Source organism: Mirounga angustirostris, unplaced genomic scaffold, assembly GCF_029215605.1.
Source record: "Mirounga angustirostris isolate CCGP_5_RB_7025 unplaced genomic scaffold, mMirAng1.0.hap1 SCAF_2, whole genome shotgun sequence".
Taxonomy (NCBI): Eukaryota; Metazoa; Chordata; class Mammalia; order Carnivora; family Phocidae; genus Mirounga; species Mirounga angustirostris.
Window position 1 is genome coordinate 81,343,715 of NW_026991710.1, and position 13,653 is coordinate 81,357,367.

The following is a 13,653-nucleotide window of genomic DNA, read 5'->3' on the forward strand; positions in this document are numbered from 1 at the left end:
AAGGTGGATGGATTAAATTCTTTCCCTGTTCTATTTCTTTTGGAAAGTTTGCCTTCATTAGGAGGGTGGTGAGGATGTTTTCATGGGTAAACTGTGTGTATGTATCGGTGCGTATTTTGAAATTTATTATCATGACTAGTAGTCATTTCAGTATTAGTATTTTGCATGGAGTCTTCAGGAGTGAAGGTGGGGAGGGCGGTGTGTAGTCAAAACAGAAAGTATTTCTAACACATGGGGCTTTTAACTCCAAAAGTAGCTTCCTTAAATTTTGATTTTGTCAAGCGTTTTTCAGCTTGTCAGGTTCTTAATCTATTATGCCCGTTATGGTTCTTGAGCAGTCATGATGAAGGACACCAATCATAGCTTCAGTTACTCGTGTGTGGATAATGCTAGGACCTTCCCTACCTTTAAGACGGATGCGACCACATGAACAGATTCGCTGTACGGGTTCACTTTGACCCCAGAATTTAGTTTCTCCTTTAGGACATGGCAGGATTTTATATTGGCTGAGTTTCTGAATATGCCTTCTGTGATGGGCCCTTTTTGATTAATAAAGGAAAGCATAGCCTGTAGGAAGAAAAGAAAAGTATATGGCATCTCATATCCACACACGCAGAGCACAAGCTTGCCTCCGTTTTGAAAGAGGAGGGGAATGTAATGGTACACTGTTTTAGAGCAGGAAGGACCAAAGTCAATTTAGAATGTTTTTTGTTTTTTTTTTTCAGTGTCTCTCTATATACTTTCTACCCAAATATCCATTTTACAGTCATACACTGAAACATTTTAAACACTTCTTTTAATCAGATTTTCCTTTCCATTGAGTTTCCACTCTTAAATCAAACTTCTCTGCTTCAAGGCCTTTGTGCAATCACCATGTGTTTCCTACTTTACCATTCTTTTCTCATTATTCCCTTACGTAGATGCTCTTCCCGAAGTATGGAAGTCTATTTAGGAAATACTCATTTCCCATTTGTTTATTTCTCTTTAAGTGACTGTATACTCCATTCCTACTTGTTCTATTTCCTTCCCTTCATTTAAAGTCAGGCTCAGAAACTCTCTTCCCCTTCTCTGATTACCCTCCCTTCTCATGAGTCTTTCATTGTCTTTTGCTCTATCTTCATGTCCTCTCTCTGCTGTGTAGAATCTTAATAAGGGCTGGACTCAGGGAATCCAACGGATCTGAAGTCTATTATGCTACTTATCTATTGTGTGAGCTGGGGCACATACATCCTGTACTGAGGCTTTTCTGATTCGTTTAGGCAGTGCGGAGGATGATAATCCTAGCTAGCCCCTAAATTTGCTGTGATGCAAGGACCTGGGGTAGTAGGTAGCAGGTAACATGCTAGCTAATACGATACATTTCTTCATAGCTAGCACAACGTTCCCTACATCCCATACAGTGCTTGCAGAGACACCAAATACTCAGTGAATGTCCACACTGACAATTCACTAGAGCAGTTTGAGATAACACAGGCCAAACTCTGTGGCTTTCATTTGACATATTCTGTTAGGATTAACAGATTCCTATTTGCCAGAGGATGAGTCTATGCTCGTGTCAGATGTTTGCAGTTGTTAGACTGAGTAGACTCCGTTGAAGGAGACTTGAGACTCATGTGAGTGCAGGAAGGCAGTGAAGGGAGAGTGTGAAGATGAGGTGGACTCTCAGAGACTCACATACACAGAGTCATTTTGACTCATCTGAACAGGCCTCGGTGGGTTTTTGCAGAAAGAAGACCCAAGTAGAATGGACAAGAATGTCTTTTCCTGTTGTATTTGCCTCATGACTCTGCTGGACCTTAGTCAGATTCTGTTCCTTGAAATAACAGTAACAGAGCTTCTGAGCCAAAACCAGGGCTGTCTAAGGACTTCTCTATTTCGGGATAGATTCGGATGAGGACACATGGCCTCTCAGTGTTTCCGCACCTCAGAAGAGCTATAGAAGACCAAAATGAGATGACCTACCAGAATTGGGAAGGCCAGGTTGTCTTTATAACACACAACCATGAGGCAAACTCCAAAGAGCTCTCCTGGCTTTGCAGAATGTGGGGCTGTGCACTGGTTTTGCTGGCAAGTGCTGGAGCCCCACCAAAAGGCCCTGTCTCTGAAGGAACAGCTTTTCACAGTTTTCTGGCCGGAGTCTAAGGAAGAAGAGAGAGTACTAGTGGTAGTAGTTGTTCTTTAATCCGCTGAAACTTCTTCTTCCTTTTTTTTTTTTTTTTTTTTACAGATTTTATTTATATTTTGATAGAGGGAGAGAGACAGCGAGAGAGGGAACACAAGCAGGGGGACGGGGAGAGGGAGAAGCAGGCTTCCCTCGGAGCAGGGAGCCCGATGCGGGGCTCGATCCCAGGACCCCGAGATAATGACCTGAGCTGAAGGCAGTTACTTAACGACTGAGCCACCCAAGTGCCCCAGACTCATCTTAATTCCTGATGACTTGTATTTTCCTAAAGATTTCCTCAAATCAATGTCGTAAGCATCATAAAACCAAGAAATGTCAGAAATATGGAGGGATTGATGATACGTGTCTACAGGTTCTGAATCGAAAGTCTACCTTCCAAGGTGGACTGCTGACAGCTGTTATTAGCTAGGCTCAAAACATACTAGCTTTAGTCTCAGGGGCACTTCTCCTAGTCATATTAATGGCTTTTTTTGGATTACATCCATCATCTTATTTATTCTACACAACAATTCTAAGATTTAGACATTATTTTTATCCATATTTAGAGATGAATTAACTGATGCTGAGGTGGTATAACTGGGCAAAGATAATATAGCTGGTAAATGCGGGCACAGGAATTTACACTCTGGAGAGGTAGTTTGACATCAAGTCAAGTCCTTTTTTCTCAATGATGCCAGTTCTTTTCAACCCATTTTAAAGCCACTGGAATCCTGTGGTGCCTCAAGAGCCCCTGAGCCAAAAGAGGACGGAGGGGAAGAAAGGCCCCTTCTCTGGCTTCAACCAGAGCACTTCTAATATACATAAATATATATATTATGATAATATATTTATATAGTATAAGTATCTAATTATATATTATATATAACTACATACATATGTTTGATGTGTTTTACATATATATATGCATATACAAATATATACATACATATACATACATCCTGTACTGAGGCTTTTCTGATTCGTTATTACATATATACATATATATACAAATATATATGTATATATATGTATAGCACCCTATTAGAATTTTGTTAGAAAAAATTCCCAAACACTATGGCATACCATGATGAGTCCTAATGCCTTTATGATCTACCCTAGGAACTTCTTGAAGTCAGAGACTTCATCTTATCCTTTCTTTGGTCTCACAACAGTGTGGAACCTCCCTTGACCTGTGAGCCAGCCTTTGGAAGAAGGAGCACATGGAAATCATTGCCCTGGCGATGCTCTGGGCTCCAGAAGAGCACTGTCTATGCATCTCCCATGACCCTTGGCAGCCTTGCTGTCTGCTTCTCACTAAAGCCAATTAAATTATTCCCGGTAGCTGCAGTCTTCTCGCTCTTACCACGACTCATTGACTTCTCTCCCAAGAAGGAAGTGATGTCTTCGCCAAATATCCTGAGGCAATTTTCAAGGAGAAATTGTACAAGAGAAATCTGTAACACAAAAAGACAAAAATGGGGTGTTCTTTTCCATAGGCCATAGTTAGAAAACACATTTTGTATATAGACCTTGGATCTAAGAAAAAACGTGAAGGACTTATCAGAAAAATTCAGAGTTGATAAAAATACGTAGAAACCAGGGGCACCTGGGTAGCTCAGTCAGTTACGCGTCTCCCTTCAGCTCAGCTTATGATCCCAGGGTGCTGGGATCAGCCCTATATCTGGCTCCCTGCTCAGCGGGAAGCCTGCTTCTTCCTCTCCCACTCTCCCTGCTTGAGTTCCCTCTCTGTCAAGTAAATAAATAAAATCTTAAAAAAAAAAAACCAAAAAAAAAATAGAGACCAGAGTTCTCTAGGAAATAACTTAGAATGACTGATGCTTTCCCGTGTACTTTGGGTACACATTTTGAAATACTGCTCATCAGTGGGCTAAAGTTTTAATGTGTGGCCTAGTTTCATAGCTAACATTTTGGGATCAGTGGTTACATCTTTAAGCCTAGGATAAATTTCGGGGCCCCTCAGTTGAGCGTCTGACTCTTGGTTTCGGCTCAGATCACAATCTCATAGTGGTGAGATCCAGCCCCACATGGAGCCAACTTTCAGCTCTGGGCTCAGCAGGGAATTGGCTTGGTCTTCTCCCTCTCCCTCTTCTACTGCCCCTGCCCCGCTCACGCTCTCTTTCCCTCTCTCAAAAAAATAAATATCAAAAAATAAATAAAACTAGGATAATTTTCAAAGTAGCCTACCTTATTAAAGTTTACCTGTTTTTTGTTTTTAAATTTTGTTCCCAGTTTTATTGAGCTGTAACTGATGTATAACATCTTATGAAACTTTATAAAGTATGAATGAAAACTTAAGAAACCATTTCTTAAATGAAGAAGAATCTTAAAGTTGAGAAGCAGAGATTTTGGTGGGGTTGTGAGGGAAAACCCACACAGCTGGAGAGAAAATGTATCTGTCTGTCTAAATTCAGTACCTTCTCACGCATTGGTTTGCCTCATGCTGGCTCTCTCTGTGTGAGCTTGGGGAAGACCTGTCATCTTGTTAGGATGGTCTGGAATCTTTTGCTAGTTTCCATAAGATGTAGCAGGGGTGAAATAGTAGTTGAGTACTTTTCTAGATGAGCCACAATTGGCAGAGGAAGGCCAATGTGGTTGGACCCATGGGGGCTCATATTGCCCAAGCCACCCAGGATGTGCCAGTGATGACCGGAGGAGCTGGCTGTTGTCGCCATTGTGTAGTGAGGAAACCATGGCTTTGCCCAAGGTTACGAGTCCCTCAGGGATTAGGCTGAGAGTTGAACCTTGACTGGTGAAGCTCCAAAGCCCAGGTTCTTTCCTATCGTATCACATGACTCTTCTCTCTCTCGTTTAGTCAGTCTAGTGTTTAGTCTCCTGGAGGGGGAAGAAGTGACTCGACTGCTCCGAGTTTCCCGTTTAACGACACCCCTTCCCAGACCCCGCCAGAGTAGCATAAAGAACTTTGCCACTCCACAGGGGCCTAATGAAAATGTGCACTTCACAAAGTTCCATCCGTCAGAGTTACTACTGCACATATCCGGTTCAAAGTAGGGATTCTACCCCATGGGGGCAAAAATGAGAGCTTTCATTACCTTTTTTATCAAGTTGTCTTCCAATTCCAAGCTGCCGGAATCAGGTGGGTAAAGAACGCTTGGGGCTATACAAACGGATAAATTATAAGCTGTCATCTGATTGGATGAGGAATGTTGCTCAATGTTGTATAGCACTCCAAAAAGGTATCGCAAGAGAACAACATTTCCTCTTGGCAGCTGGGGTAAAAGCCTAAGGTCAGAAAAATACACATTTAAATTAGGCAAGTGATTCCACTTAGGAGGTTGAAAAAAAAGACAGGGAACAGGATACATCCTTGTATATCTAGCACACAACCCGCTGTAGCAGAGTTCCAGGCATGAATGTATACAAAATTGTTGCCCTGACTTCAGTTCCTGCGCCAGATAAAATCTTCTCTGGTTAGTTAAATGTTTGACAGACCTTTAAGGTCATAGCCCTGGCAATTGATGTTCTTGCATCTGTCTTGGACCAGGGGATTTCCCCTAACAGTTTCATGTATCCAAAAGATGTAAAACGGCCAAGAATTCCACATTAATAAGATCAGGAGAAGAACGATAATGGCCCTAAAGTGTGTCTCCATTATGAACCTGGCCCCCATGGGTGTGAAGAATTGAAACTCTTTGGCATTGGTCATGATTATAGTGAGCAAAGCTGCAAAACGTAAGCCAATGTTTTCCTAATAGTATGTTGGCTGTATTTTGGAGATGTGACCAGAGTAATTATTGCATCATTACCTCAGGGCTGCAGTTATCTTCTCCTCTTCGTTGCCTTGATCAATAACACCGAGCCATTTGTCATAGAGATCAGATAAAAATATACTTCCGTGTATATTTCTAAGAAAATCCTTAGGGAGATAAAAAAAAAAAACTATGTATATATGTTATAGAAAATATGTAATGGAAATATTCCAGAGAAAATATGTAGTTAAAAAATTCAGTTCAGCCCCCACTTCCTTCACAGATACTCAAACTGTGACCCACACGGTACTCGGCTCTGACTCTCCATTGACTTGCACACGCAGCAGCAGATGCTTGGATTTTCTCCCACTAAAACTTAGAGGCATAAAGCAGAGCTTAGTCTGTGGTGGAAATGAAGATAAAGCTCCCTTCTATCATCTGGAACTTATTTTGTGTGTGTGCTTTTTTTGCAAAGTACCACAAACTGACAGGGTCTGGCTATAGACCATCCTAAATCCTATTAGCTTCCTGGACAGAAATACACATACTCATGTTGCTTGTTTTAGACACAGCGCCAACTCTTAATTCTAGCAAGAAAAGGCCTGAAACAATCAAAACACAAACAGGTGGGCTCTTGCACACACATTAGGCAAGAAATAGGTCTTCTCATTCGGGGTATGTGTGCTCCCTGGAAGAAAGCTACTCTCACAATTGCTTCATTCTTCCTTTTCCTAACTGTCTAAAAGTCGAGAGTCTAATGGCAGACTCACTATGGTCCTGAGGATAGATTCATTTCTAGTTTAGGACAATTGTCCAGTTAGTTTGCCATGATATTATCAAGGCCAAGGTTGCAGAGTCTGATTCTCCACCAAGATCCGTCAACTTCAGGAAGAGAAAACTTTAGAAATGTCTAAGCACTATACCCACAAGTGCTCATGCTCCTCCTAGTCAGTGCTTATAACACAGAATCAGAAAAGAACCTACCAACTCTTGCTAGAAAATCGATTCCATGTGTGCACCTTACAGAGGGCAACACTCATCTTGCTACCTAGTGTATCATCATTCTTCTCCTGTCTCCTGATGCCTATATGTATATTACTACTGGATATCACTATGGCCCCAGTGTAGGAGTGGTTACCTAAGTCATTTCTGGACTTTGCTATTGATCACATCTTCGAACATTAATGGGGGACAAGGGAAGACCAAATGTGACTGAGATTCTAAGACTGTAGTCAGTACTACATTAACATAGGGTTGTTCAGAGCTGTTCATATGTGCCAAGCTGCATGGATTAAATTCTTTCCCTGTTCTATTTCTTCTTTTTTTTTTTTTTTCTTATTCATTTGAGACACAGAGATAGAGAGGGAGAGAGCATGAGGAGGGAGAGAGGCAGAGGGAGAGGGAGAAGCAGGCTCCCCGCTGAGCAGGAAGCCCGATGCGGGGCTCGATCCCAGGACACTGGGATCATGACCTGAGCCGAAGGCAGACGCTTAACCATCTGAGCCACCCAGGCGCCCCTCCCTGTTCTATTTCTTTTGGAAAGTTTGCCTTCATTAGGAGGGTGGTGAGGATGTCTGCTTCGTTAAACAGTGTGTTTGTGTCAGTGCGTATTTTGAAATTTAGTATCATGACTGTAGTCATTTCAGTATTAGTATTTTGCATGGAGTCTTCAGGAGTGAAGGTGCGGAGGGCCGTGTGTGGTGAAAACAGAAAGTATTTCTAACACATGGGGCTTTTAACTCCTAAAGTAGCTTCCTTAAATTTTGATTTTGTCAAGCGTTTTTTAGCTTGTCAGGTTCTTAATCTACTATGCCCGTTATGGTTCTTGAGCAGTCATGATGAAGGACACCCATCATCGCTTCAGTTACTCACATGTGGATAATGCTAGAACCTTCCCTACCTTTAAGACGGATGCGAACACATGAATAGATTCCCTGTACGGCTTCACTTTGATCCCAGAATTTAGTTTCTCCGTTAGGACTCTGCGGGATTTTATATTGGCTGAGTTTCTGAAGATGCCTTCTGCGAGTGGCCCTTTTTGATTAATAAAGGAAAGCATACCGTGTAGGAAGAAAAGAAAAGTATATGGCATCTCATATACCATGCCTGCCTCCGTTTTGAAAGAAAAGGGGAATGTAATGGTACAATGTTTTAGAGCGGGAAGGACTAAAGTCAATTTAGATTGCTGTTTTTTCAGTGTCTCTCTATATACTTTCTACCCATATATCCATTTTACAGTCATACACTGAAACATTTTCAACACTTCTTTTAATCAGATTTTCCACTAAGTTTACACTTTTAAATCAAACTTCTCTGTCTCAAGGCCTTTGCGGAATCACCGTCTGTTTCCTACTTTCCCATTCTTTTCACATTTTTCCCTTACATACATGCTTTTCCGCAAGTATGGAAGTCTATTTAGGAAATACTCATTTCCAATTTGTTTATTTCTCTTTAAGTGACTGTATACTCCATTCCTACTTGTTCTATTTCCTTCCCTCTTTTAAAGTCAGGCTCAGAAACTCTCTTCCCCTTCTCTGATTACCCTCCCTTCTCATGAGTCCTTCATTGTCTTTTGCTGTATCTTCCTGTCCTCTCCCTGCTGTGTAGAAATTTAATAAGGGCTGGACTCAGGGAATCCAACGGATCTGAAGTCTATTATGCTACTTATCTATTGTGTGAGCTGGGGCACACGCATCCTGTACTGAGGCTTTTCTGATTCGTTTAGGCAGTGCGGAGGATGATAATCCTAGCTAGCCCCTAAATTTGCTGTGATGCAAGGACCTGGGGTAGTAGCTAGCAGGTAACATGCTAGCTAAGATGATACATTTCTTCATAGCTAGCGGAACGTTCCCTACATCCCGTACAGTACTTGCAGAGACACCGAATACTCAGTGAATGTCCACACTGACAATTCACTACAGCAGTTTGAGATAACACAGACCAAACTCTGTGGCTTTCATTTGACATATTCTGTTAGGATTAACAGATTCCTATTTGCCAGAGGATGAGTCTATGCTTGTGTCAGATGTTTACAATTGTTAGACTGAGTAGACTCCGCTGAAGGAGACTTGAGACTCATGTGAGTTCAGGAAGGCAATGAAGGGAGAGTGTGAAGATGAGGTGGACTCTCAGAGACTCACATACACAGAGTCCATTTTGACTGATCTGAACAAGCCTCCGCATGTCTTTGTGGAAACAAGACCCAAGTGGAATGGAGAAGAATGACTTTTCCTGTTGTATTTGCCTCATGATTCTGCAGGACCGAAATCAGATTCTATTCTTTGAAATAACAGTAACAGAGCTTCTCAACCAAAGCCAGGGGCTGTCTAATGACATCTTCATTTGGGGATAGATTTGGATGAGGACGCTTGGCCTCTCAGAGTTTCCCCTTCTCAGGAGGGCTATTGAAGACCAAAATGAGATGACCTACCAGAATTGGGAAGGAGAAGTTGTCTTTATCACACACATCCATGAGGGGAACTCCAAAGAGCTGTCCTGGCTTTGCGGAAGGTGGGGCTGTGCACTGGTTGTGCTGGGAAGTGCTGGAACCCCGACAAAACGCCCTATCTCTGAAAGAACGGGTTTTCACAGTCTTCAGGCTGGAGTCTAAGGAAGAAGTGAGAGTACTCGTAGTAGTAGTTGTTGTTTAATATGTTGAACCTTCTTTTTCCTTTTTTTTTTTTTTTACAGATTTTATTTATTTTTTGACAGAGAGAGAGAGACAGCAAGAGAGGGAACACAAGTAGGGGGCGGGGGAGAGGGAGAAGCAGGCGTCCCTTGGAGCAGGGAGCCCGACTCGGGGCTCGGTACCAGGACCCCAGGATCATGACCTGAGCTGAAGGCAGATGTTTAACGACTGAGCCACCCAGGTGCCTCAGACTCATCTTAATTCCTGATGACTTGTATTTTCCTAAAACTTTCCTCAAAGTATGTGGTACGTGTCATGAAAACAAGAAATGTCAAAAATATGGAGGGATTGATGATACATGTCTCCAGGTTCTGAATCGAAAGTCTACCTTCTAAGGTGGACTGCTGCCAGTTAGGTCTGATTAGCTAGGCTCAAATCATACTACCTCTAGTGTCAGGGGCACTTCTCCTAGTGCTATTAATGGCTTTTTTTGGATTCCATCCATCATCTTATTTATTCTACACCACAATTCTAAGATTTAGACATTATTTTTATCCACATTTTAGAGATGAATAAACTGATGCTTAGCTGCTATAACGGGCCAAAGATAATATAGCTGGTAAATGGGGGTACAGGAATTTACACTCTGGAGAGGTTGTTTGACATCAAGTCAAGTTCTTTTTTCTCAAAGATGCCAATTCTTTTCAACCCATTTCAAAGGGCACTGGAATCCTGTGGTGCCTCAAGAGCCCCTGAGCCAAAAGAGGAGGGAGGGGAAGAAAGGCCCCTTTCTCTGGCTTCAACCAGCGCACATGTAATATACATAAATATATACATTATGTTTATATATTTATATAGTATCAGTATATAATTATGTAATATATATAACTACATAGATATATATATAGCACCCATTTAAATTTTGTGAGAAAAAGTTCCCAAACACTGTGGCATACCATGATGAGTCCTAATTCTGTTATGATCTACACTAGAAACTTCTTGAAGTCAGAGACCTCATCTTATCCTTTCTTTGGTCTCACAACAGTGTGGAACCTCCCTTGACCTGTGAGCCAGCCTTCGGAAGAAGGAGCCCATGGAAATCCTTGCCCTGGCGATGCTCTGGGCTCCAGAACAGCTCTGTCTAAGCATCTCCCATGACCCCTGGCAGCCTTGCTGTCTGCTTCTCACTAAAGCCAATAAAATTATTCCCGGTACCTGCAGCCTGCTCGCTGTTACCACGACTCATTGAGTTCTCTCCCAAGAGGGAAGTGATGTCTTCTCCAAATATTTTAAGGCAATTTTCAATGAGAAATTGTACAAGAGAAATCTGTAACACAAAAAGACAAGAATGGGGTGCTCTTTTCCATAGGGCATAGTTATAAATCACATTATGTATATAGACCTTGGATCTAAGAAAGAATGTGAAAGATTTCCCAGAAAAATTCAGAACTGATAAAAATACATAGAGATCAGGAGCGCCTGGGTGGCTCAATCGGTCAAGCGTCTGCCTTCAGCTCAGCTCATGATCCCAGGGTGATGCGATCAGCCCTATATCAGGCTCCCTGCTCAGTGGGAAGCCTGATTCTCCCTCTCCCACTCCCCCTGCTTGTGTTCCCTCTCTCGCTGTGTCTGCCTCTGTCAAGAAAATAAATATAATCTTAAAAAAAATAATAAAATAAAAAACAGAGACCAGAATTCTCTAAGAAATAACTTAGGAAGAGTGATACTTTTCCGTGTACTTTGGGTACACATTTTAAAATACTGCTAATCAGTAGGCTAAAGTTTTAGTATGTGGCCTAGTTTAATAGCCAACATTTTGGTATCAGTGGTTACATCATTAAGCCTAGGATAATTTTTGGGGCCCCTCAGTTGAGCATCTGACTCTTGATTCTGGCTCAGATCACTATCTCATGATGGTGAGATCCAGCCCCACATGGAGCCAACTTTGGGCTCCGTGCTCAGCGGGGAATGGGCTTGGGCTTCTCCCTCTCCCTCTTCTTCTGCCCCTGCCCCGCTCACGCTCTCTCTTTCCCTCTCTCAAATAAATACATATCAAAATATAAATAAAACAAGGATAATTTTCAAAGTAGCCTACCTTATTAAAGTTTACTTATTTTTTGCTTTTAAATTTTGTTTCCAGTTTTATTGAGCTGCAACTGATGTATAACATCTTATGAAACTTTATAAAGTATGAACAAAAACTTAAGAAAACCATTTCTTAAATGAAGAAGTATCTTAAAGTTGGGAAGCAGAGATTTTGGTGGGGTTGTGAGGGAAAACCCACACAGCTGGAGAGAAAATGTATCTGTCTGTCTAACTTCAGTCCCTTCTCACGCATTGCTTTGCCTCATGCTGGCTCTCTCTGTGTGAGCTTGGGGAAGACCTGTCATCTTATTAGGATATTCTGGAATCTCTTGCTAGTTTCCAAATGACGTAGCAGAGGTGAAATAGCAGCTGAGTACTTTTCTAGATGAGCCACAATTGGCAGAGGAAGGCCAATGTGTTTGGAGGCATGGGGGCTCATATTGCCCAAGCCACCCAGGATGTGCCAGTGATGACCGGAGGAGCTGGCTGTTGTCGCCATTGTGTAGTGAGGAAACCATGGCTTTGCCCAAGGTTACGAGTCCCTCAGGGATTAGGCTGAGAGTTGAACCTTGACTGGTGAAGCTCCAAAGCCCAGGTTCTTTCCTATCGTATCACACGACTCTTCTCTCTCTCGTTTAGTCACTCTAGTGTTTAGTCTCCTGGAGGGTGAAGAAGTGACTCGACTGCTCCGAGTTTCCCGTTTAACGACACCCCTTCCCAGACCCTGCCAGAGTAGGATAAAGAACTCTGCCACTCCACAGGGGCCTAATGAAAATGTGCACTTCACAAAGTTCCATCCGTCAGAGTTACTACTGCACATGTCCGGTTCAAAGTAGGGATTCTACCCCTTGGGCGACAAAAATGAGAGCTCTCATTACCTTTTTTATCAAGTTGTCTTCCAATTCCAAGGTGCCGGAATCAGGTGGGTAAAGAACGCTTGGGGTTATACAAACGGATAAATTATAAGCTGTCATCTGATTGGATGAGGAATGTTTCTCAATGTTGTATAGCACTCCAAAAAGGTATCGCAAGAGAACAATATTTGCTCTTGGCAGCTGGGCTAAAAGCCTAGGGTCAGAAAAACACACTTTAAATTAGGTAAATGATTCCACTTAGGAGGTTGGAAAAACAGAGACAGGGAAAAGGATACATCCTTGTATATCTAGCACACAACCCCTCTCTAGCAGAGTTCCAGGCATGAATGTAGACAAAATTGTTGCACTGAATTTAGTTCCTGAGCCAGATAAACACTTCTCTGGTTAGTTAAATGTTTGACAGACTTTTAAGGTCATAGCCCTGGCAGGTGATGCTCTTGCATGTGTCTTGAACCAGGGAATTTCGTCTACAAGTTTCATGGATCCAGAAGGTGTCAAACGGCCAAGGAGTCCACATTAATAAGATCAGGAGAAGAACAATAATAGCCCTAAAGCGTGCCTCTATTCTGAAGCTGACCCCCATGGGTGTGAAGAATTGAAAGTCTTTGGCGTTGGTCATGATTATAGTGGGCAAAGCTGCAAAACGTAAGCCAATGTTTTCCTAATAGTATGTTGGCTGTATTTTGGAGATATGACCAGAGTAGAGTAATTATTGCATCATTACCTCCGCGCTGCAGTCATCTTCTCCTCTTCGTTCCCTTGATCAATAACACCGAGCCATTTGTCATAGAGATCAGACAAAAATAAACTTCCTGGGATATTTCTTAGGAAATCCTTGTGGAGATAAAAATAAATATGTATATATATTACAGAAAATATGTATTGGAAATATTCCAGAGAAAATATGTAGTTAAAAAATTCAGTTCAGCCCCCACTTCCTTCACAGATACCCAAACTGGGACCCACACGGAGGTTGGCTCTGACTCTCCATTGACTTGCACACGCAGCATCAGGTGCTTGGATATTCTCCCCATAAATCTTAGAGGCATTAAAGCAGAGCTTAGGCTGTGGAAGAAATGAAGATAAAGCTCCCTTCTATCATCTGGAACTTATTTTCTTTGTGTGCTTTTTTTGCAAAGTACCACAAACTGACAGGGTCTGGCTATAGACCATCCT

The 13,653-nt window shown here is 42.1% G+C and overlaps 2 long non-coding RNA genes across 2 annotated transcripts; both read right to left on the reverse strand.

The window, feature by feature from the left end:
* Positions 1–413: 413 nt before the first annotated feature.
* LOC135363618 (uncharacterized) lies at positions 414–3,764 on the reverse strand. The gene is made up of 3 exons (XR_010409474.1): positions 3,525–3,764; positions 1,963–2,138; positions 414–567 (listed from the first exon to the last, which is right to left on the reverse strand). It is a non-coding gene; the product is annotated as an uncharacterized LOC135363618 (long non-coding RNA).
* A 2,190-nt stretch (positions 3,765–5,954) lies between these two features.
* Positions 5,955–10,846, reverse strand: LOC135363619 (uncharacterized). The gene is made up of 3 exons (XR_010409475.1): positions 10,733–10,846; positions 9,320–9,495; positions 5,955–6,056 (listed from the first exon to the last, which is right to left on the reverse strand). It is a non-coding gene; the product is annotated as an uncharacterized LOC135363619 (long non-coding RNA).
* Positions 10,847–13,653: the final 2,807 nt, after the last annotated feature.